At 46.0% G+C, this 22,989-nt stretch overlaps 4 long non-coding RNA genes across 10 annotated transcripts in view; 1 reads left to right on the top strand and 3 right to left on the bottom strand.

The window, feature by feature from the left end:
- Nucleotides 1–4,472, bottom strand: part of LOC144322611 (uncharacterized) — a 35,274-nt gene extending 30,802 nt beyond the window's left edge. For 5 of the 6 annotated variants that reach the window (XR_013388266.1, XR_013388268.1, XR_013388264.1 and 2 more), the window contains exon 1: nt 422–1,338. This is a non-coding gene — a long non-coding RNA (uncharacterized LOC144322611). Of the gene's footprint in view, nt 1–421; nt 1,339–4,177 lie in introns of those variants that run through there. The other variant, XR_013388267.1, reaches the window with a different exon arrangement.
- Nucleotides 1,012–22,322, top strand: LOC144322612 (uncharacterized). The gene is made up of 4 exons (XR_013388271.1): nt 1,012–1,292; nt 17,983–18,908; nt 19,002–19,104; nt 21,645–22,322. It is a non-coding gene; the product is annotated as an uncharacterized LOC144322612 (long non-coding RNA).
- Nucleotides 8,115–12,534, bottom strand: LOC144321787 (uncharacterized). The gene is made up of 3 exons (XR_013387301.1): nt 12,308–12,534; nt 11,398–11,815; nt 8,115–8,396 (listed from the first exon to the last, which is right to left on the bottom strand). It is a non-coding gene; the product is annotated as an uncharacterized LOC144321787 (long non-coding RNA).
- The window catches only part of LOC144322610 (uncharacterized), a 54,433-nt gene continuing 48,574 nt past the window's right edge, over nt 17,131–22,989 (bottom strand). The window contains exons 8-9 of one of the 2 annotated variants that reach the window (XR_013388261.1): nt 21,684–22,015; nt 17,131–21,357 (exon numbers count right to left, since the gene is read on the bottom strand). This is a non-coding gene — a long non-coding RNA (uncharacterized LOC144322610). The other variant, XR_013388260.1, reaches the window with a different exon arrangement.

Here is a 22,989-nt window from a genome sequence, read left to right as displayed (position 1 = left end):
TAAACAAAAAACAAACAGAGCAAATAAAAACATTATCTCATTGGTGCTTGAGTCAGCTGCTCCAGATGCTTGGGGAGATGGGGAGGTGGAGCCGCAGAGCCAGCGGGAAAGGGGGGCTGCAGCAGGGGTACAGGGGGTGAGGTGGGGGTGGGGAGGACCCCTGGGGTTGGAGAGCAGGGCGGGATCCCCACCCCCACCTGCCTCTACCAGCTGGTCGCCTGAGGCCTGCGGCCCTCTGGACGCGGGGCAGCTGCTCAGTGTGATAAACAGGCCTGATGAATTAGGTACCTAACAACCATGATCTCATTTACTCCCCGGGAACTGTCCGTGAGGTCAGCTGTACCTCCCCACTCCACAGATGGAAAGCTGAAGTCCAGAAAGCCAAAGCACGTACCCAGGCAGGAGCAGACAAGTGGCGTACCTGGACTTGCCCCGAGGTCATTGGCCCCCAGCTTCTGAGCCCATCACAGTCACCACCACCGCCGCCACCACCACCACCACCAAGGTGTGGCGACATCAGAGCCGAGAGCGGATGCTTCAGCTCTTCTCTCTGCTGGGGACACTTGTAAGAAAGGAAGGGGACACGGTGTAAAAAGAAAGTCAGCCTGTGTTTCCCGAGCCCACATCCTTCCTTGGAGCTTCGGCAGAAAGAGCACTTGCCTAGGAGCCAAGGAACCTGGCTTCAAGGCCCAGAATCCCTTGCCACTGACTGCTCTGTGCTCTCAGAAAAGTCCCCTCCCCTCTCTGGGCTGCGATTCCTCTGATTATAAGCGAGGGTGTTGGAGATGAGCCCTGACACCAAGCAACCCGTGTGGCTGTAACTTCCTGTCCCATATTAGGTGTTCCACATTTTAAAGGAATCTTCACCCCTTTTGCCTCTTTTGAACCATCCACAGGCACAAAACCTCAGTCAACACCAGGGGTTTGTGCAGCAGAACCCAGAGCAAGGGGAAGCTCAGCAAAGCAGCATCCTGGCTCTGCCGGGCCACATGAATTTCCACCTCCTCCCAACCATGTTCCAGAAGACTTGAAACTCCGAGAACTGTGCCCCATTCTCCTATTTTTCTCATGTGTTGCAGGACTTGGCTCTCTCTAACATTTCATTCTCCAGACGTGATTCAGAGCAGAAGTTTCATTACATCTTGACATTTTCCACCCAGTCTGAAAGTCCTGCACGCGGGCCTATCCTGAGGCTCTCTTGCTGTTTGTTCAGTAACTAATTAGCGCTGGTACAGGAACAAGTATAGCCTCCAGGTTGTTGCCAAGACCAACGGCATCCAATTCCACTGGAGGTAAGAGGGGGTGGGCCAGAGTCCAAAGTCTGGCAGAGGCCAACAGAGCAAGGACATGTTGCGGCAGGGAGGGGAGAGAAGGTGGCCAGATGTGTGGTGGAGAGGCCAGGGACTGGGAGGACGGGGTGGTTTTCGGGGGAGAAGTCTAGCTAGACTTAGAAGAGCATGCAAGAAGATCACATCTGAGAATTGTAGGGGCAGCTGTCACTGTGGATCAGATCTGATGGATGGAAGACCTCCAGTGCCATAAAAATTCATTTCGATAATTGAATGTACATTCACTGAATGAGCCCCTCCTCTGGCCAGGACTCGATGCTGTAGAGGTGAATGACTCGTGGTCCCAGGGTGTCTCAGAACTGACGGGCCGGGGGAGAGGCAGCTGGGCAAATAGGCAGGGGGTGCTCAGGGTCAGAAGAAAGATGGCCAAGTGTTGTGTAAGCTTTGGTGACATGGATGGGAAGAGACCCAGTTCTGGCTGGGGATGCTGGGAAAGGCTTTCCGGTGGAAGAGACGTTTGAGGTGGGGCTTGAAGACCGAGTGGGGACTGATGGAGAAGGGAAAGCACTGCATGGCAGTGAGAGCGAGCAGCTTGCTTGTGTTGCACTAGCCCCAGCGCCTTGCGAAAGCATGAAGGCACAAAATAGCTCCGCTGGATCAAGACCCTACAAACAGCTGCAGGGGAAGGACGGGTGGCAAGAACACTCTGGGCTAAATGAGAAGGCAGTGCCCAGGTCAGAAAGGGTCAATCTAAAGACGTGGGGCTTCACCCTCTAGCCCACCTTTAGTTATTAGCCACACGAGGCTATTTAAATAAATTTGTATCAAATAAAATTAAAAATTCAGCTCCTTGGTGGCACAGGTCATAATATTTCAAGTGCTCAATAGTCACCTGTGTCTAGTGGCCATTATATTGGGCAGGGCAGATATAGACCATTTCTATCATCACAGAAAGTTCCATTGGACGGTGCTACTGTAGCCAAGGCGAACCATTGAAGGTTTGTCAGCTTGAGCTGTCTCAAGTGACACAGGAGGGATTGGCTATGGTGGGGAGGGACCACAGACAAGTCATTAGGGAGGCTTTTCTGTTAATCCTGGGGAACCTTGGTGAAGACAGAGAAGAGAAGGTGATGGGGCATGAGTGTTCTCCTTCTATTACTCCAGTTATGTTGTGATGATGATGGAGAGAGAAGAGAGGGGGGAAGTGGCAGGAGCTTAGCTCTAGCCTTTGTAAGTCCAGGTGAGTCTTGATGGTGATGGAGCAGGGAAATGTGGGTAAGTGCTGTCTTCGAGCTAGAGGACCAAGTCCTCCCCAGGGCCGCTTCTCTGGTTCATTAGAGCCCGGGGTCGTCCCATGTCCGCTCTCCCTGGCACTGCAGACTCGTGAGGCTCTGCTACATCAGCAGGGATCCAGATCCAAACAGTCTGGGTTCAAATCCTTCTGGGACACTTGCTGGCTGTATGATTTTGTGAAAGTTTTAAAGCTTCCCTCGGTCTCTGTTCCACGCGTAGAGGCGGATGACAATGGCACCCATGTCATACGGTTTTGGGGTGTCATATGAGATAATACTTGTAATACACTTAAAACAGAATTTGGCTCATAACAAGCCCCGAAGACATATGATCTCATGTCACGACCAAGAAGCAGCGGTGGCTTGAGGCTTGAAGCATGAACTCTGGATCATCCTTCCTGTGCTTGAAACCAAGCTTGGTCACTTTCTAGCCAATGGCCTTGGACAATGTATTTGAAATTCTGTGCTTTCATGGCCTCATCTCTGAAACAGGGCCAGTGCTAGTCCTTGCCCCAGAAGGTCGCTGTGAGAGTTCAATGGATCGGGTATGGAGTGGACTTAGACCACCACCTGGCCCTCGTGATACGCCCACAGTATAAGCTCTTCTCGTTGCTGTCAATGTTACTATCAGCTGTTCCCAAGATTATCAAGGAAGCAAGGCAATGTTCTGATTCTCTTCTACTGAAATATTCTATCCTTCCCCCCCAGTGTTGACTCCCTCAAATGACGGTGGTAGTAAGGACACTGACTTGGAGATCTTGTTCTTATTTCTACTCCATGAGCCCTTCAATGGAATCATCCCTTTTTTCTCTTTGTGTTTCCAGGAATCTATCCCACCTCACCTTCCAAGTTGCTCAGGGTAACACACTCAAAGTGGCTCTTGATAATAAGGGAGCTTTGGGAATTTTGAAGTCGTTTTGGTTCTCTTCCCAACAAAACCTGGCTTCTAAGACTCTTGACTTTATGACAACCAAGGAGAAGATGTCAGAAGTTGGATACAATGCTGTTCTTCTCTTTGCATTATTGCTCAAAAATTATTTAATTCCTTCCCAGGGAAAGGAGTGCCAGAGTTTCAGGTCCAAAGGCTAAACCCAGGATGGGTCCACACAAGCTTTTTATTCTGCTCCTCCAGGTTTGTGATGGGGCATCCCTTTACACAGAGCTTCTTAGTGGCCCACTGAATGTCCCCCGGGCCTTTCCCAGAAGGACAGTCTCAAATAGACATCAAGAGCATATCGGAATCCCCTAGCAGATAGCCAACATGGTTGGAAAATTGTCAACTGATGGAAGTGACATTCGTGTTTTTTAAAGCCTTTTTAATTCCTGTCACTAATTCTCTCACATTCTTCCCTGCATGTTCATGCATATAAATCAGATATGATTATGCCCTTCACCACTTCTCTGAATCACCCTGACATTGATTCCAGGATACCTCCTTGCCATTTCTGCACCAAGGAGAGCCTAGGGGATCCCTGGGATTCACTTGGGGTTACTGACCTCAGAGTGGTTATGATAAGAGTGGGGGTGGTAGCTGGCTTCTGCTTGCCAGGCAAAAGGCCAGACCCTCTGGCACTTTGGATGGACTCTCTCACTTACTTCAGGTCATGGTTCAGTGACGTGGGTGTTACAGTGCTCAGTTTGTAGGAAAGGACACCAAAGTTTGGAGATCCACTGGTTAGGCAGCTTGTCAGAGATGGAGTTCAAATTCGAAGCTACATCTCCATCCCTCCAAGGCTCTTTGCTTTGTTGAATGTCCCATGGCACCTAGTGGGTTCTGTGACCTTAGCAAAATGGAATGCCTTGATGGTCTATTTACATCCCTGGCTTCATTCAGAGTCACTATTCATCCTTCAAATTCAAGGAGAGCATATAATTTACCATCCACATTGGATATTTCTGAAAGGAAAAGGTTGAATTGTCCATTAATAATTACACCTATACAGCAGGTAAAAATTGGGACATATGGCAGCCCTACCAAAGTCAGCCTGGGGATTGAATGATCTGACTTGCTCTAGCAGTTGACAATCTGAAGCTCTCTGTGTAGGTCAAGGGTTGAGAACTAGACATGGGAGTGAGTGTTTATTGGCAGGAGGGGAGTGGGAATCAAGGAGTGGAAAAGGTGGAGATCTGGCAGGGGTGAGCTCTTTTTTAATTATATAATTCCTGGTTACTAAACCTGTTCATTGGGGAAGATATCAGAGAGACAAAGTATAGAGAAAGAAAGAAAAGGAAAAACTCTGATAACCCTGGAAGAGTCGCTTTCAATCCTCTTTCTGTATACCTATGTTTAAATATTGTAATTGCAACCATACAGCTTGAATTCTGCTTTTTTCACTTAAAACTTGAAATGAGCATTTTTCAATATCATTAAGAAATCTCCAATTTCTTTAAAAATATTTTATTGTCTGCCTAATTTTCTATTGTAAAGATGTAACAGCATATGCCTAAGCAGTCCCTTTCTCTTTAGCCATAAAATTTGTTTCCAGTTACTTGATTCTACAGTGGATCATATTATAAGTCAATCTCTGTTAATATTGCTTTCAGCTTGTGGTTAAACACTAGTGTTTCTGATAAAAAGGGTATATGTGGTCTACCCAGTCCCTCCCCCCTTCTCTTTGTCTTGAAAAAAACCATGTGATACCTGGAGCTGTGGCAGCTATTTTTTGACTATGGGGTGCTCAGAATGAATTAAAGGCTGAAGGAATTGTGTGACTCCTGGTCTTGACATTGGTGAAGCATTGAACCAATTCCAGAAGCCAGACTTAACAGATGTGAGAAAGTCACCCTCTGAATATTTAAGCCACTATGTTTCAATGTCTCAGTTTCCTGTAGCTGAACTGCCTGATATAAGTGGGAAAACAATTGCCTTTAATAGGATGAAGAAAAGAAAAGAGAATAGGAGGGTGAACACTGATAATTTGCTCCTCTTTCTTGTGGTCCCTAACATCTTTTTTCATCACCTACTATATGTAAAACCCTAGCAAATACTTTGACTTCTGCTCTACCAGCTACTTACCTCACTTATCCAGTTTTACTGCTACTTCCTTTTTCATTCGATTTACCATGGATACATTCTGTACATCGAAGTCTAGTGTCCCACAGGTGCTCCAGTCTTACTCATAAGTAATCCTGTGCTATGAGAATTATGTAATGGAGCAACTCGTCTTGGAGGTAAAATTACTAGTCCATTTATTAAATCACATATCTTTGGAAGTGTCTTCAGGCAGTAAAGACTAACTGACACAGAACAAGAATTAAGTGTGCAGGTGGCCTATGCTTGCACCCTACCACGGACCTGAGGTCACATCCGCCAGGCCAGTACCCTTGTCTCAGACAGCTCTCCTTGTTTGTCCGCATAATGGACACTGGAATGCTGGCCTCCATCCACACTAAGGGAATGTAACAAAACAACACCCATTAAGTCTACCCCTCCATTTGTCAAAGGGAGTGGTCATATTGGGGCACAGTGTATGGGATGGAGGCCAAGGGAGGGGAAGCATTGATTGAAAGATTTATTTCTTTATTTTGAGAGAGCGTGAGAGAGTGTGGGCATCAGAGGAGGGGCAGAGGGAGAGAGAGTCTTAAGCAGACCCCATGCTGAGCACAGAGCCTGACACGGGGCTCGATCTCATGACCCTGAGATCACGACCTGGGCTGAAACCAGGAGTATGACCCTTAACGGACTATGCCACCCAGGCACCCCAGGGAAGCACTCATTTAAAACCACTATATGCACAGCAATGTGTCAGGCATTTCATTCTCCAGGTTTTTGTTGTTGTTGTTGTTGCTGTTGCTGTTGTTTGATCTCTCTTGTTTGGGTGATTTTTATTTCCAAAGTGATGCATGCCTCACTGACCTCAGTCAAAATTATACTGAGGCTCAGGGAGGGCCCGAGGGTTGCAGTCACCACCACAATTATGAACATAGAACCTGGAGTCGAATCTTTGCCCCATCACCAACAAGTGGTATGATCTTGGATGAATTACTTAATTAGTTTCTTCAATACTAAAACAGGAAAAATATGTGCAGCCATGTCACAGGGCAATGGTCTGGAGGAAATGAAATGAACCATGTGAAAATGCATCGCGCACCGCCCAGCACATGGTAAGTTGGTTTTCCTTACTGGTGTCTCTCCATCGGTGTTCTCCAAAGAACCTCAGCCCCTTCCCCTCGACACCCCTTCATCCTTGACTCCCCAGCCCTGGAGAGATGATCAGAGGGGGGGCAGGTGAGCAAAGTCTGCTGCTATGTCTATGACCAGAAATAGTATATTAGGAAAGCTCATTTCGTTTATTTTTAAACAAAAAGAAATCTTGAGAAGGGGAGGGTGAAGAGTTTCATTCACTGGCTGATAGAATGTGCCTGCCTGTCATCTGGAAACTGCCCTCATTTTCCTCAGATTCAACACCTTCCCTTTAGTGAGCATGGAGCGTTTTCTGAGGATAGCCCTCCTGGACTCAGTGCCTGCCCCGCAACCTCCCAGGATGGGGAAGGAAATGCTTCTTCCTGAAAACCCCTTGTCCACTTCCCTCTATTCTTTGGTTTCTCACTTTGAAGTTAGATTATTGCTTGGAGTTTAGACTTTTAAACAATTATTTGCACTTTTTTTGGTATTATCTCTATCTGTCTCTCTAGTCTTACAGGTTTTTCTTCAAGACGCTGCTTGTTCATTCATTGTCCCCGCAACTTGACTGTCACAGTGTCATTGTCTTTCTTCTGTATCCATTTGATCCATTATCAAAAGAAGTTCCCCACCCACTCTTAGCCCCACCAAGCTAGTCACCCTTTGTGTCTCTCCATCATTGTTACTGCTTGAGATTCCTTCTGTGTAATTAGCCCTTACATTTACACTTGAAAAAACTTTGTTTGAAATATGTCCCAAAAAGGAAAGCCCCAAGAAGGTAAACTAATGACTGTTTCAACCTATCTCATCAATTGTCTTTCTTTGTTGTTTCTTTTTCCTTTCTTTCTTTCTTTCTTTCTTTCTTTCTTTCTTTCTTTCTTTCTGCCTTTCAACTAGCACTAGTCTGAAGTCTACATGTGTCAGGCTCACTGCAGGGCACTGTTAGGCTAGTAGAAATGAATCAGACCCCCTCCCCACTCCATCCCCCATCTTAAAAGTCACTTCAGCTCTTTTAGTAGCTTTATTTATACCATATTCTTTTCTGCTTCCACCTCAGCCAGTTCCCTAGTGCATTTGGAATCTTTAGCATTCCCTGGAGCAATAAGATCCCTTAAGATCCACCCCAAATCCCTCAGCTCCCTACCCCCCTTTTATTTTTCAATTTTTGGAAATAGAATATGTCATCCATCTCCCAAAACTGCCTCTTTAGTTGTTACTGATTGGAATATCTAGACTTAGAATGCATTATAGGATATTTAGAATCAATTGGTGTATGTTACAAACAGAAATAAGAGACCAAGATGATTACCATCAAATTGTCAAAATATCAGGATTGAAATCTTGAATCCAGTTTTAGCTTCATAGCCTCAACTAAGAGACTTAACTTCTTTAAGCTTTCATTTATTCCTCTTTAAAATGAAGACAATCATGTCAAATTTACTGGAAGACACACAGGAGATGATATAGGAGAGAGATATCTTAAAAAGAATTTATTCTGAACAGTTTCAGATGCCCCTGACTTATCATAGTAGCCCTTGATGTTGTAATTCCACAAACCCTATAAAAGTTAAAGGATCCAACCTGTGTTACCTGATTTCTGCTCGTGGTCATGTAGACCAGTGGACCTGCAACCCTGTCACTGGTCCTCATCCAAGCTCTGGAAATAGCCTCAGGGAAAAGCAAGATGTTTTCCTGGTCAGAAGGGAAGATATAAGAGATCTTGGATCATTGCATCTCCTCATCTTTCTTTAGTGTTTCCCATCTTTTTGTATACTCTATTATGGGCCCTTTACCTTTTAGTCCTAGTTAACCTAGAGGCTAAGGATTTACTCATGGAGGACAGATGAGGCTCATAAGGGATTAGTTATGTTCCAACACGGCCCCACAAATGGTACCAGAGTGCTGTAAAGACAATAGCTCCCCAGTCACGGAAAGCCCATTTCTTAGACTCTGTTCTTACCGATGGAACCTACTGAGTGTCAAAATGATCAACCATGACTTCGCTTCTTGGAGGCCACTTTTCTCCAATAAAAGAGTTCTGAGTGAAGCCAAAGACATTGCTTCTGGTTCCAGCTCTGCCAACATCTCCCTGAATAGCGAGCTGTGTTTGTCACTACCGCTTGCTGGACATCCAAGTTCCTTAAACGCTGGTATTCTGCGATGTTATATTGCATTTCTTCCCTATAGCCTTAACAACAATCCTAAAACCTTTCTGCCCTCCCACTCCTCTCAACTCTGAGTGTGCTATATACCTGAGCCAGAGCACCACAGCTATTGCCTGACATGCCCGCGGTGCTCTACGCAGAGCAGACATGAGTTGGCGACTTTTCCTCATGGTACTGGGGGCACATGAAGAGATTCATATTGGTACATGGAATAAATCTGCATGCATGTTAAGCTGCTTCCAAAGACATTATAGATGGTAAATTATTGCTCCCAATCCAGGTTTCTGTTTCACTCTCAGCAAAGTAAGACCTGGGACACTTGGAAGGCAATGTTAAGGATTTAGTTGATTAGTACTCTAGGGAAGCAGTATAAAAAGGGCGTTTGGAGTCCAATCTAACTGAATTCATCTCCATTCCTACTAGCTCTATGACCTTAGAAATATAATTTAACCCCTCCGACCATCAGTTTCCTGTTTAGAGGGTTGGGACAATTAATTAATGGTGGATGTTATCAAGAGCACCACTTAGTAAATCAAAGCATAATTACAGCTTAAGAACGAATTGTAGCTGTTAGTAGTGATTTCCTGCCAGGGTACAGAGTATGGAAAAGGCAGAAAAATAACTTCGCAGTGGAGAACCTGACAGATATGACCTCTGTGAGGTGATCAAGGTCAGTATCAACATCCTAAATCATGTCAGTAGATGCACACTTGTTACACTGTGATGATGTGATGTGGCCCTTTACATCTGCGAGAGATTCCTCTTAAAAACCCATCATCCCACTCTAATCACGAGAAATGCATTACATAACGATAGGGGGATGTTCTATAAAATACCTGCCCGGTACCCCTCCACACTGTCTAGGTCATCGAAAACAAAGAAAGTCTGAAACTGTTACAGCCAAGAGAGGCCTAAGGCAACACAACCACTAAATGCAATGCCAGTATCCTGGATGGGACCTTGGAACAACGACAACAACAAACAAAGTAAAAACTAAGGAAATTGGAATAAAACATGGAGTGTAGTTAATAATAGTATGTTAATATTGGCTCATTAATTGTAGCGTATGTACCCTACCAATGTTAAGACGTTCATAGTGGGAGAACCTGGGGGCAGGGTATATGGAAACTCTGTTCGATCTTCTTAATTTTTCTGTAAATCTAAACTGCCCTAAAAATAAATAAATAAATAAATAAATAAATAAATACATACATACATACATACATACATACATACATACATACATACTATGTTTAAAAGTGGATTATAGTAGCCATTTTCTGCAAAGAGTCAGTATTTAACTCCCTGGCGTGGAGTACCCTGACAGTGCGAGGCCCTGTGTCGGGTCCTGGGTGACAGACAGGAATGAGGCCTGGTCCTGGCTGCCCTAAGAGCTTGGAACCTACTTGGAAGTCAGCCAAGTACTCAGACATCACATGAGCTCCCTTATGTGCTCCAGCAGAGAGGCAACAATGGGCCACAGGGATGGAAAGTAGGCCGTGCTTCCCTTGGAAGGCTCTGGAGTCAGTCTTGAAGAACTAGATAGAGTTTGCCAGGTAGACAAGGGGTTGGCAGCATCTGGATGGAGGAAGCTGCATGCGTAGAGGAACTGAAGAGGGAGGGGGCAGTGGGGAGAGGGATGTGACAGCCATGAAGTGTAGAGGGACACAGGGAGTGACATGAAGCCAGAAAAGTCAGAACTTATTTATTCCACAGGTAGGGCTGCTGGAGCAAATGACCACATATTAGTGGGTTAAAAAGAACAGAAATGTATTCTCCGAGTTCTAGGGCCAGACTTCTGAAGTACAAGTGTCAGCAGGGCTGTGTTGTCTGAGGGATCCCAGGTGGGGGTGGGGGTGGGTGCTCATTCCTTGCTTCCAACAGCTTCTGGTGGCTGTTACCATTCCTTGGCACAGACCTGCATAACTCCGGTCTCTAACTCCGTCTTCACACTGCCTCCTCTCTGCATGTCTCCACATTCTCTCTTCTTCTTATACAGACTAAGGATGCCTGTCATTGGATTTAGACCCCAAAATACAGGATGATGTCGTCTCAAGATCCTGAACTTGATTGCATCTGCAAAGACCTCCTTTTTCCAAACAGGAAAGTTTTCAGATGTTGGCCCATGAATATATTTTTTTCAGAGGTGAGGGGGTAGTCACTATTCAACCCATTTTAGTGGCCAAGGAAAGACTTTCTGAGCTGGGGACATTTATGTGGAAAACCGACTTGCAAAGAACAGGGGATGAGTGTTTCAGGTAAAGAGAATACTATGCCTATGGGATGAGCACTGGGTGTATACTGTATGTTGGCAAATTGAATTTAAATTTTAAAAATATTAAAAGAGAGAGAGAGAGAAAGAGAATATCATGCCAAAAGACCCTTAAGTGGGAAAAAGCTGTGTGTGTCTAAAAGAACTCAGCGGAGCTGGAAGCAAGGAAAGCGGAGGCCAGAAGACCTCGGAGGGCCTGACTGGGAGGTCCCAAATCACAGCGGGTCAGTCTGGAAGAGGTCTCGTGATAACTTACCCCTGCCTCCAGACTCATTCCAATTCCAGAGCTTTCCTTTTCACCTCCCCGCCGCTCTGGCAGGCTTGCGTGCAGTGCACTACCATAGCTCCCAGACCTTCCTAAGATGACATTCTACACTGCAGGAAGAAGCCCTTTGTTTACACCCATTTTGTGTCATCCAGCTGGAGTGGCAGCAGCTTTAGAGTGCCATCGTGAGCCCGGGTCTCAATGCCAGCTTCCAGTTTCGATGAGACATGCCCCATCAGGCCCTGCTGCAAGCTGCTAGCTGATGTCTTTGAACAAGTCTTGCCTGGTTTTGTTTCAGGCCATTCAGGCAACAGTAGTGTTGAGGCCTGAGGTCCAGGCTGACATTCCTTACTAGGTACGGAGACTTGAGAGAGTGAGTGAGGCCCTCCAAGCTTCTGTCCCGTTACCTCTAAGAGAGAAGTGAAAAACCCAGTCTTGAAGCAAGGCTGTGAGACTCCAATAAGATGCTGTGTTTGAAAACGTTTTGTGGCTTCTAAGGTGTTTTCCGTAGTGAGGGAAGTGTTATCCATAACATTGAAGCTCCGAGTGTCTAAGCATCCGCCTAGAGGCAGGAGGTGCTCAGGACCCACCACATCCCATCATCTGCTCCTATTCTCTGCACTGAGAGCTGCGTGGCATTGTTCGTCACTCCCTGAGGGGTTAACATGGATCACGTCTCATCTAGATATCATCACGGAGCAAGCTCCCGAAATGGAAAGAAACAAAACTCAAATTTGTCTCTCTATAAAAAGCAGCCTGTCTTTGAAATTTGACCCCATTGAAAACCTACTAAATTGAGCATGGAAGAAAAGGAGAAGAAAAAAAATAAAATCTGTGTAATTAATCAGCATTTTGTCCAACCCAATTTGGTTTTAAAGGACATTCATGAAGACCAACATACCTGTCCAGGCCAATCCCAGGAGTCCTGTGAGTGGCCACGTGGACTTGACCTCCCTGCTGTCTGCAGTCCACTCATTTGCAAACTGGTTTCAATGAAGGTAACAGTTTGTGGTAATAGGAACCATATGCGCTGGTGGCTGCTGTCAGTAAAAATAGCCAACATGGCCCGTGTGGCCAGACACAACGTCAAGCTAAGAGCAGGAAGACAAAAGCTGTGTGAAGGAAGGAAAAAGTTGTTTCAGAAGCCTAGACACAGAAGGCTGCCTGACAGGGGGAGGAGGTGTCAGGCACTAGGACATGAAGTCAAGGGACTTGTCAGCGTTTGCATGAAACACCAGCCCTCCCCAGCCTGGTTTTCTACACTCTGATGGCCCAGTGAGAGGGGACAGAGAAGACTCTGTCTGGGAACAGAGCCAAGGCTCAACACACGTACAGATCACTGTAGGATGTGTGCTGGGGCACAGAATCCTTTCTTATCTAAACGTCCTGATAGATGCCGGACCTGAAGGAATTATGCAAGGAGGTAAGGCCAGAAATTTAAAAAGAAAATTTGTAAGCATAAATTTTAGGGTGCTTTTCAAATGTATCCTGTTTTATAACATAATAGAAAGAGCATGGATTTGCAAACCGTGAGACCTGATTTAATCTGTCCATACACGTTCTTTAAGTAAATTATTCAATCTCTCAGAGCTTCAGTGTTTTAATCTGTAAATGGAAGATAATGTAACCGATGGTTGTTTTCAAGAGTACATGAACTGATACTCCTTATTCTTATTTATAGGATAGAATATGCTGTTCATTCATTCAACAAATATTTACTAAGTACCTACCAGGGACCAGGCATGGTTACAGAGGAATAAATCAGTGAATTAAAAAAATAAAATGATCTGCTCTCACAGAGAGCTGTAAGTAGAATATAGAATGTTGGAAGGTCAAAAGTGCTATGGATACAAAAAAATAGGGAAGGGGATTGGGGAGCTGGTATCAGGGTATAGTTTTAAATGGGGTGGTCAGGCAGGTGCACCTGGGTGGCTCAGTTGATTAAGCATCTGCCTTAGGCTCAGGTCATGCATGGTCTCTGGGTCCTGGGATCAAGCCCTGCATCGGGCTCCCTGCCCAGCTGGGAATCTGCTGCTCCCTTCCTTTCCCTCACTCACTCTTCACTCTCTCTCTCATAAACAAATAAATAAAAATCTTTAAAAGTAATCTAAGTAAATAAATAATAAATAGTCAGGGAAGGCTTTGTTGAGAAAGTGACATTCGAACAAAAGTTGAAGGAAGTGAGAGAGTGAGATATGGAACTATTTGGGAAGCTGGTATTGAAAGCAGAAGAAACCACTGGAGTGAAGGCTGTGAGCAGGAGCGCTCCCGGGGTACCGAGGGGCAGAGACTAGTGGAGCTGGAGTGGAAGGAGCCAGAAGTCAGAGAGGTATGGGGGTTGTGGGGATTGTGGTAACACTTTGGCTTGACTCTGTAGAAGTGGAGCATCTTGAGGAGGTTTTGAACAGGAGTGACAGGATTGGACTTAGTATTTTTTTAAGATAGGATGGCGCTAGCTGCTGTGTTGAGAAGAGTTTCTATATGAGCAAGCACAGAAGCAGAGAGTCTGGTCAGGTAGCCGTTGCAGGAATCCAGGCGAAGAAGGCAAATGGTGTGTTGGATCAGAAAGTGACAACCCTAGAGGTGGTGAGAAGGGGCCGGGCTCTGGTACGTATCATGGAAACGAAGAGAGCCTCTGGGATTTGCTGAGAGCTTGAACGTGGATTTGAGAGAGAGGAGTCAAGAAAGACTCTGAGGGTTTGAGCCTAAGTGAGTGGAAGAAGCTGCCATGTGCAGAGCTGGGGATGATCGTAGGTGAAGCCAGTTGAGTTTGAGAAGCTTGTTAGGCGTCCAAGGGGATACTGCAGAGTATCCAGGTCGATGACAATCACAGACACGTAGATGGTATTGGAGACCATGAAACACTAGATCACCACGGGAGCGAATGAAGAGAGAGAAGATAGAGATGTCTCTCCATGGGGCACCAGAGATGTGCGGAGCTTCGGTAGCCTTCCATACAGTGTCACCTTCTAAGTGCCTGAGCTTCAAGACTAAATATACTGAGGGCCTGTGTGGATGCGAAACCTTAGGAGAAATAGATAAAATATTGCTATTTTATCTACAAAAAAAAAAGTAAGAACCAGAGAAGTGAATTCATTTGCTCCTCTCTGTCAAATAGCTGATGAAAAGCAGCACAGGAATTCAAACCCAGGTGTCCTGACCCCAGGGTTCTCCTCACGACAACCGTCCGCCAGTCCTGTACTCACTTCCGAGGTAGACACGCATCTTTCGTCCTCAACGTATTTGTCAAGCTTCTCCAAGTTTGAAGTCGAGACCAGGTCATTCTCGCAGTTAAGCACTTTTGTTTTCCAAGCTGGAGGTCTTACCAGCCTTGAAGAATACAAACATGTCATGAAAAACTGTCTTTGGCAAAGAATAGCAACGAGAGGGAGGGCAATTGACCAAAAAAATCTTGCCTTCCATTTTCCCAAAGGTACTCACTGTGTCCTGGACTCTAAATCATCTTCTCTATCTTTGGAGGAGGTAGATAGAAGGCAGAGACAGTATTCCTTGTCTTCTACGTCAGGCATGAGGGAGGGATAGAAAAATAAAGTGATCTATGTGGGGTCACCAAGCGATTCCTGAATGTGACTTGGAAGAGGTCCTGGTGCCTGCGCACCCCTTCTTTTCCCTCCACAGGAACACAGGCTATCAAACACTGCTTTATACCGTGTGTACACAAACCAGTAGAAATCAAATAATATTTGGAAATCCGTGGAGCACTCTTACCCACTATTGATGCAAAACACTTTTTGAGAAGCTACTATGTATGTTGACATTCATCTTAAGGTTGAATAAACATGGCTTGAAAAGATTAAATAATTTGGATAAGGTTACTATACAACAAACCAAAAAAAATGTAATTTTTAAAATGTCATTGGGGCTCCTGGGTGGTTCAGTCAGTTAAGCATCTGCCTTCGGCTCAGGTCATGATTTCCAGAGTCCGGGGATCGAGCCCCACATTGGGTTTCCTGCTCAGGGAAGGGGGAAGTCTGCTTCTCTCTCTCTCTCTCAAATAAATAAATTAGATCTTTTTAAAAATGTTTTTTATAATCCCTAGAAAGTAAATAGAAATCTATCTTTACAAGCACCATCTACAGAACCTACAGCAATTAAGCCCAGTTCTGGCTGGTGTCACTGTTTTCTGCAATGTGGCTCGGAGTCCTGACTTCCTCTGTTCCATGTTTGATGAACATCGCTCCTTCTTTAGAACCATCTAGTGTTGATCCTCTGGAAGAGATGGACTTAATCTTCTCAGTCCAGGCTTCCTGGCTTCCTGGTACAGTGCAGGATACGGCAAATGTTGGCTCGGCTGCACCAGCTGAATTTAGTGAGCTGAAGAGAAGGAGGAAGAGGATTGTAACTGTAGGTTAGGGAGCCTTGAATGCCACGCTAAGCTGTACGCATATCCATCTATAATCAGCGTGTTGCCAAGGCCACTGCCTTATGTAGCCACCAGGTTCTGCGTGTCCATGGTGGGTTGTCCTGCAGAAAGAAGCTTGCTGGGTAAATAAAGTGGGGGGGGTGGTGAACATGTCTTCCTCACAAACTTTAGAAAAATCTATCCCAAACACTTCTCATGGGTTGTTTTTTTTTTGTTTTTTTTTTGTTTTTTTGTTTTTTTGTTTTTGTTTTTGTTTTTTTTTTTCAGATTCAAAAACCTGACTTTATTTTTTTCCTTCCCACTCACACCTCAGGTCTTTTTGGGGTTGCAGCCAAAGAAAACCGATTCTGACAGGGCCATTTCAGGCTTGTCCTGAGTCCAAAGTGGGGAGATGGCAAGTAAGAGATGACATTTGATGTTTTGAGATTTCCTGCGCAAATTTACAACCCAGCAATTTTGTGTGGGTTGTTTGAGTCAGAGGAGCGAGGGTGAACTCTTCAATTCCATTCAACTGGTCCCATATTTATTAGCCGCCTTCCCCCAGGAGGAAGAGAGAAAGACAGTTCTTGCTCTGGAGCGGCTGTCTGTCCACCAGTGGGGAGGGAAGAGACAGAAATGCACTGATAAGCACACAGTAAAGCAGAGTCTGAAGCCAAGAAGGGATGGCCGAGGGCTCTGTGGACTTAGAGATCGCGTGCCGTCAGGGGAAGCAAAACAGAGGCTTCCTTTGGCAGTGATATTTGAAATTGGCCTTCAAGAACATGTAAGGTTTTCTTTTTTTTTTTCTCAAGATTTTATGCATTTATTCATGAGGGACAGAGAGAGAGAGGCAGAGACACAGGCAGAGGGAGAAGCAGGCTCCCTACGGGGAGCCCGATGCAGGACTTGATCCCAGGACCCCGGGATCACTGAGCTGAAGGCAGATGCTCAACCACTGAACCCCCCAGTGCCCGAAGAACATGTAAGATTTTGACAGATAAAGATGGGATGGGAAGGAGGTCATTCTATCTGGAAGGAGCAGAGGGGTTTAAGTGACAGAGGCAGAAGGTCCCAAAGAAGTAGATTGAGAGAGCAGTTGCTCTTTTTATTTGCCATGAGCTATTTGGGGACCTCTGATGACATTTTTGGGTTTGAGTCAGGGATAGACTATATGGATAAATAAATAAATAAATAAACAAATAAATAACTTTGTACACATATATACACTTGTATATATATACTTCTGTAGACGTGTGTGTGTGTGTGTGTGTGTATAAGAAAGAATTGACTCATGTAATTCCGCTCATAATCATGGAGACTGACAAGTCCCAAGATCAAGCAGGGTGAACCAGCAAGCTGGAGACCCAGAGGGACCCGATGGTTTGATTCTATTCCAAGCCCAAAGTCCTAAGAAACAGGACAACTGCTGGTTAGCGGTAGCCTGAAGGGTTAGCAGGCTCAAGACCCAAGAAGAGCCAATGGCTTAGTCCAAGTTCAAAGTTAACAAAAAGGCCAATATCCAAGTGTGAAGGTAGTCAGGCGAGAAGAATTCTCTCTTACTCTGGGGAGGGTCCTTTCCGTTCTAGTCCCACGGGCCTTCAACTGATTGAACAAGGCCCACCTGTATCACGGCAGGCAGGCAATCTTCCTTCCTCAGTCCACTGATTTAAATGTTAACGTCATCCCAAAACACCCAGCATGATGTTCGACCCAACATCTGGGCACCCTGTGGCATAAGCAAGTTGACACAAAATTAACCCTCTCGACCATGTGTTTTATTTAATGATTATAAATCTATCTCCTTCCTTTAGGGATATAATCCATAAATTCTTTTTTAATGTGTTTTTAGGCTTTTTTTTTTTTCTTGTATTTTCCTGGACCCGGCCAATGTTTTTTTAGAGAGGGAAATAATCACAAGGTCATTAACCTTTTATCCTTCCAAGCAATACGATAAAAAAACAATTTCAAATAAAAATAAAGACCTCTTCCATCACTTGCTATGTCGTCTCATAAAAGGATGACAGTTTCACACTCTAGCTCCTCAAAAGGGAAAGGGATAATCTCAGAAAGAAAAGCCATTTTTTGCAGAAAAAAGAAAGTTGGCAACCTCATAGTGTCATGTAAAAAGGACATTTTTTAAAAATTTTAAAATGAGAGCACAGTGTAAAGTTGCATCTAATTATTTATGCTGTGGCTAACACTGTTCTTGACAGACGCTGTCAATCGAGGCAAGTCTGCATGTGCGATACCGCAATACAAAGTGAGCTGGAGTCTCCAACTCGTTTTTGTCACTTCATTATTAATACTGTCATCGGAAGTAAAATTTCAAAGAGACTCGTCGACACAAATGGCAAGCGTGCACTCTCACTACTTCGCTCAATCTGCAATACCCTGGGCAATACCCCGGGATCACCACCTGAGCTGAAGGCAGCCTCGCCCGCTTCCCCCAGAGCGGGGAAGGGCCCTCCGCACAGCGGCCCTGGAGTCTGGCTGTGGGCCTGGCCGGAAAGGACCTGCCTGAATTACTTTTTTTTTTTCCCTGCCTGGGTGCTCACAGCCAGGGGGGCTTCATCTCCATGGTAGCCTAACGTGGGGCAGCCGGACTGTAGCTGAGGAGGGAGCGGCCTGGAGCTGACCTCGATGCACGCAGCATCTTCCCCAGGGTGCGTCTCTGGGAAGCACTCGGCTCATCTAACCCTCTTACTTGTTAGATGAGGAAACTGAGACCCCAGAGGCCCCAAGATCAACTTGAATCAAAGTGGACTGAATTTTGGAGATCGGGCCCAAGACAGCTTTGCCTGCCACCCTCATTCAAGTGCCTTCCGGGACCCGATGAGCTGTGGAGCAGCTCGGTAGGTGGATGACTGTCTCTGTCACCTGTGTAACGCCTCCAGGGATTCCAGAGCTGGGTCCTTCCACAGTCTTGAACTCTACTGCACTTCAACACACACACGCACAGACACACACACGCAGGCACCCATACGCAGACACACACCTCCAACAGAAAGGCATGATCACACAAAGAAAAATCATCCCTTCTGAAACCTACCTGAAGACGGAAGGCCTGATTCTAAACCTAAGTCGAAAGGACCTGGGGACCTACAGCCTGTTGATAGATGTCTCTGGATTTATCTGGATGGTAAATAGTTTGTGCTATTATTTTTTAATACCGCCTTCGGGCTAAGCCCTGTGTCTAGCATTCTACATACGTGATCTCATTCGTTACTCACAGGACTCTTTGAAATTGCAATGGATGTGCCCGTTCTAGAAGGATACTGAAGCCTAGCAGGGTTCTGTGACTTTCCCAGTGTCACACAACAGATGAACAGCAGAATGTAAGTGCAAGTCCTTCGGCCAAGGTCCCAGTGCGTCCTAGACCAACATTCCGTATTATCCAGGACCAGCCAGGTGGTAGGTGCAGGGGGAGCATCGTTCAATGGAGAAGTGTGTAAGTAACTTCCTCCTCCATCCGAAGATGCTCTCCCCGACCCCCACCCCAATCAGGCCACCCTCAAAGTTGATTCATGAGCTGTCCCACTAAACGTGAGCCACCGCTCTGACCATGATGTTCACACAGACTTGAGAGCGTGCTAGTTGGTTAGACTTTGAATTTAAACACTGGGTGTAAGTTGGACTTGAGGCCGGGGGAAGTCCCTACATCTCTCCCCTATGGCCGGGGGCCAGGCCGGGCTCCCTCCTATTCTCGCACAATTGATTGTTTGAAGGGAAATGCTGGCCCTCACGTGGACCCCTGCTGCACTCCATCTCACTGGATTTGGCTCATCGTTCCAGCCAACTGAGATCATTTAGAAGTTTGATTTTGTCATCAATCATTTTTTCTATCCCTCCCAGCTGCATGTCAGCCACAGATGTGATAAGCGGACTTTATATGTCTTTGTCCAAATCACTGGTACCAAATATTAAACAGGGCTAAGCACATTTCTCTGGGGCCTATCTCTGCCATGATCCCAGGGCATTTGCATGAACCTTTATTCCAGCATTTGTCCCATGACCTTATCACGTTGCTGTTGTTGTTGTTGTTTATGCTATACGCAAGCACATCTGGAGTTGAGCCTTGATATTCCATGCCTTTTAATCCTCATCGGGCACCATACTGGCCACGGAAACAAAATTCCGTATTTGCTGACCAGGGTAATAAACAGAGCCGTCGATTTGATACCAGAGGACTCGGGTTCAAGTCCAGCAGCCATATATAACAAGCTAGTTATCCTCCCAGGGCCTCTGCTTCTCTATAAAATAGGGATAAGGATCCCTGCAGACAACCTTGTTCGGGTGTTGTGGAGCTCAGTGAATAATGAACACGAATGTGCTCATTCTCTCACCCCTAGTTGTGCTTTGATACACACATTTCTTCGATCTGAAATTCATTTCTCCTTCTTTATCTGATCAACACCACCCTCACCCTGCTCCCCTCCTTCTGCTTCTCTGGGATTCCTTCCCTGGTCCCCTAAATCGGCCATTACCATGTCCTCTGAGCTCCCAGAGTGCTCTGCAGGACTTCACTGGGGCCTTGATCCGGTTATGTCCCCAACTGTCCGGTTACTTATCCATCTTCCTGTCCAGACGATGGTCTTCAAAGTCCAGAACTACACCTTACGTATCTCTGTCCCTGGCCTCGGCACAGGGACCTGGGACACAGAGGACACTCAATATCAGATTTATGGAACAAATATGAGTGATTACAAGATGCCAAGTCAGTCCTGTTCTTGTCTTAATTATGGCTGCAGGGAATGGCACGGCTGTAAGGGTTTTTGCTTGGACCACTGGCAAGCGTCACCATGAGCACACCTATAATGGGCCTGGATGTTCTAGGATAGGCCTTGGGGAGAAACAAAGGCAGGTCTGATGACTAGGCCAGCTTCAAAGCTCTGTGAGAACAGGTATCATGCCTGTTTTGCTTACCACTGTCACAGGGTGGGATCCCCAGCAAGGTGGCATCCCTGGAGATGAAGACTCTCCTGGGGAGAGTCTTTGGGATCGAGCCCTGTACAACAGCGGGGAAGGCAGGACTGGACACATGGAGAAGTTGACCTGCAAAGCAGGAGCCACACAGGACTCAGCTGGTCCTACAGAGACTCTGAGCTGAGGACGACCCTTCAGAGTTGTCTTGAATTGAGACCAGACCCTCCCATTGACCTGTCTTGGATAAAGGCTGCCTCAAAGAGGGAGTGAAAGCTGGGGCTAGGCACTCTCTTCAGCTGAGGACATTCCCACAGAGGGACACAGCTGAGAGCTGCCAACACACAGAGCTGCTGGAAAGCTGACAGCCTCCGTGCTGGAACAGGGAGTGTCTGTTCTATGGCTGCGCCCAACGGCGTCTGGCTCGCTGTGGCCCCTCCGTGAACACACATTGGGTGAATGAAGGAATCTGCAGCCAATGCCAAATGGAATCCTGTAGATTCTCTGTGGGACTTTCAACCCCCATTCAGTCCATTCACCTTGAGAACGTGGGACCAGGACCACACGGGGGTGAGTAAGACACGTTCCCTTCAAGGACACATCAAACAACCAATCCTGTCCCCAGGGGAGGACTTTAGGTAGAGTCAAGGCTGGTGCTATCGAGGCCTCTGAAAAGGACAAGGAACAGAGAAGAGGATGAGGAAAGGGAGGACAAGACACAGGCAGATGCTAGGAAAACACGGAGTGTGAGCAAACGACGCTGGCATGGCAGACGGTGGTGTGGATCCCGGGGTGGAGGTAGGCCGGGCCTGGTTCTCAGGGCCTCCTCGTGTGCCAGGCTGCAGAACCTGCCCCGAGGCAGCAAGGGAGGGTTTATTTGGCTGTGGGCTGCCAGCTCAGGCTTGTTTTCTCTAAAGAACATGGGGTTCAGGTCCTTCTCTCATTTTCTTTCCAGGAGTTCAATAGAAACCAGCCACCTAAGCATTTGCCATACCTGTGGCCTCCACCCTGAGCACAGCATGAACTGTCCCTCTGACAGGCTGAGGGAGCCGCTGCCCCTCACCAGGAAGGGTGTCTTCTTGCTTTGACATAGCAGGCCAGCAGCAGCTCCTGACGGTGTGGCCTCAAGGAATGGAAACCCAGTCAACACAGAGAAGTCAGGGGGACTCTCCCCAGCATCAACGGGGCGATGGAGCGGTGTCACCCATGGGGGAGTCAGCAGGCCAGGGAGTCTGCGTGGGCTGGCTTACATCCAACGTTGCGGCCTACTGGATCGATCCGTGGGATCCGTGGTATGGGCAAGTCACTCACCCTCAGTTTCCTCATCTAGAAAACAAGAGAAAGAGTTGAACCACACTAGTGATAAGGACACTCCAATTAACCCAATGATGAGATACGGCTTTATGTCTATCAGATTGACAAAGCTTTTTAAAAGATAGTGATCAGTGCTGATGAAGGTCGGTAACAGAAGCTGGCTCATTCACTGCGGGAAGGTGTGGCGGATTGAAATCACTAATTAAATACCGAGTCTTTGAAATTCACATATCCTTTTCCCCCAGAGATTACACTTCTAGGAATTTGCTGCAAGAAATGAATAAAGACTCCTAACTCTGGGAAACGAACTAGGGGTGGTGGAAGGGGAGGAGGGAGGGGGGTGGGGGTCAATGGGTGACGGGCACTGAGGGGGGCACTTGACGGGATGAGCACTGGGTGTTATTCTGTATGTTGGCAAATTGAACACCAATAAAAAATAAATTTATTATTAAAAAAAAAGAAATGAATTGAGAAATAAAAGGAGGGCAATGTAGGTTACTGGGTGGCTAGCAAAGCATATTTATGAAAGCAAAAGTTTCCATATATGGAAATGTCCCTCAACACCTTATTAGCAGATACTTGTATTAATAAATTACAGCACACCCGTGTGTTTGAGGACCGTGCAGCAGTGCGAAATTAGGCTTGCAGGCTTGATTTATTAGCGTTAAAAAAGGTTGCAATCTAATGCTAAGAAAAAAAAAAGGTAAAACTTATTTATATTTCAATCCCAATTTTGTAGCCACAATAAAGGCTAGAAAAATACCTTTTGTTGTTATGGTTATAAAATTGGGATTGAAATGTTTGTATTTTTTTCACTTAACATGGCATTCTAAGCAGCCGGTTGACCAACAAATTAACTCATTATCAATCTGGGGCTAAGGCAATTCTAACTTCCTACTCCTTTTTTTTTTTTTAAAGTATGTTAAGCATTCCACAATTATTGTTTCTATATCTTTTTTGATAATCCGATAAACCAAAACATAATT

The sequence above is a fragment of the Canis aureus genome, chromosome 10 (assembly GCF_053574225.1).
Source record: "Canis aureus isolate CA01 chromosome 10, VMU_Caureus_v.1.0, whole genome shotgun sequence".
Taxonomy (NCBI): Eukaryota; Metazoa; Chordata; class Mammalia; order Carnivora; family Canidae; genus Canis; species Canis aureus.
Note: the sequence above shows the minus strand (reverse complement) of the source record. Positions and strands in the feature narration are given on the sequence as shown.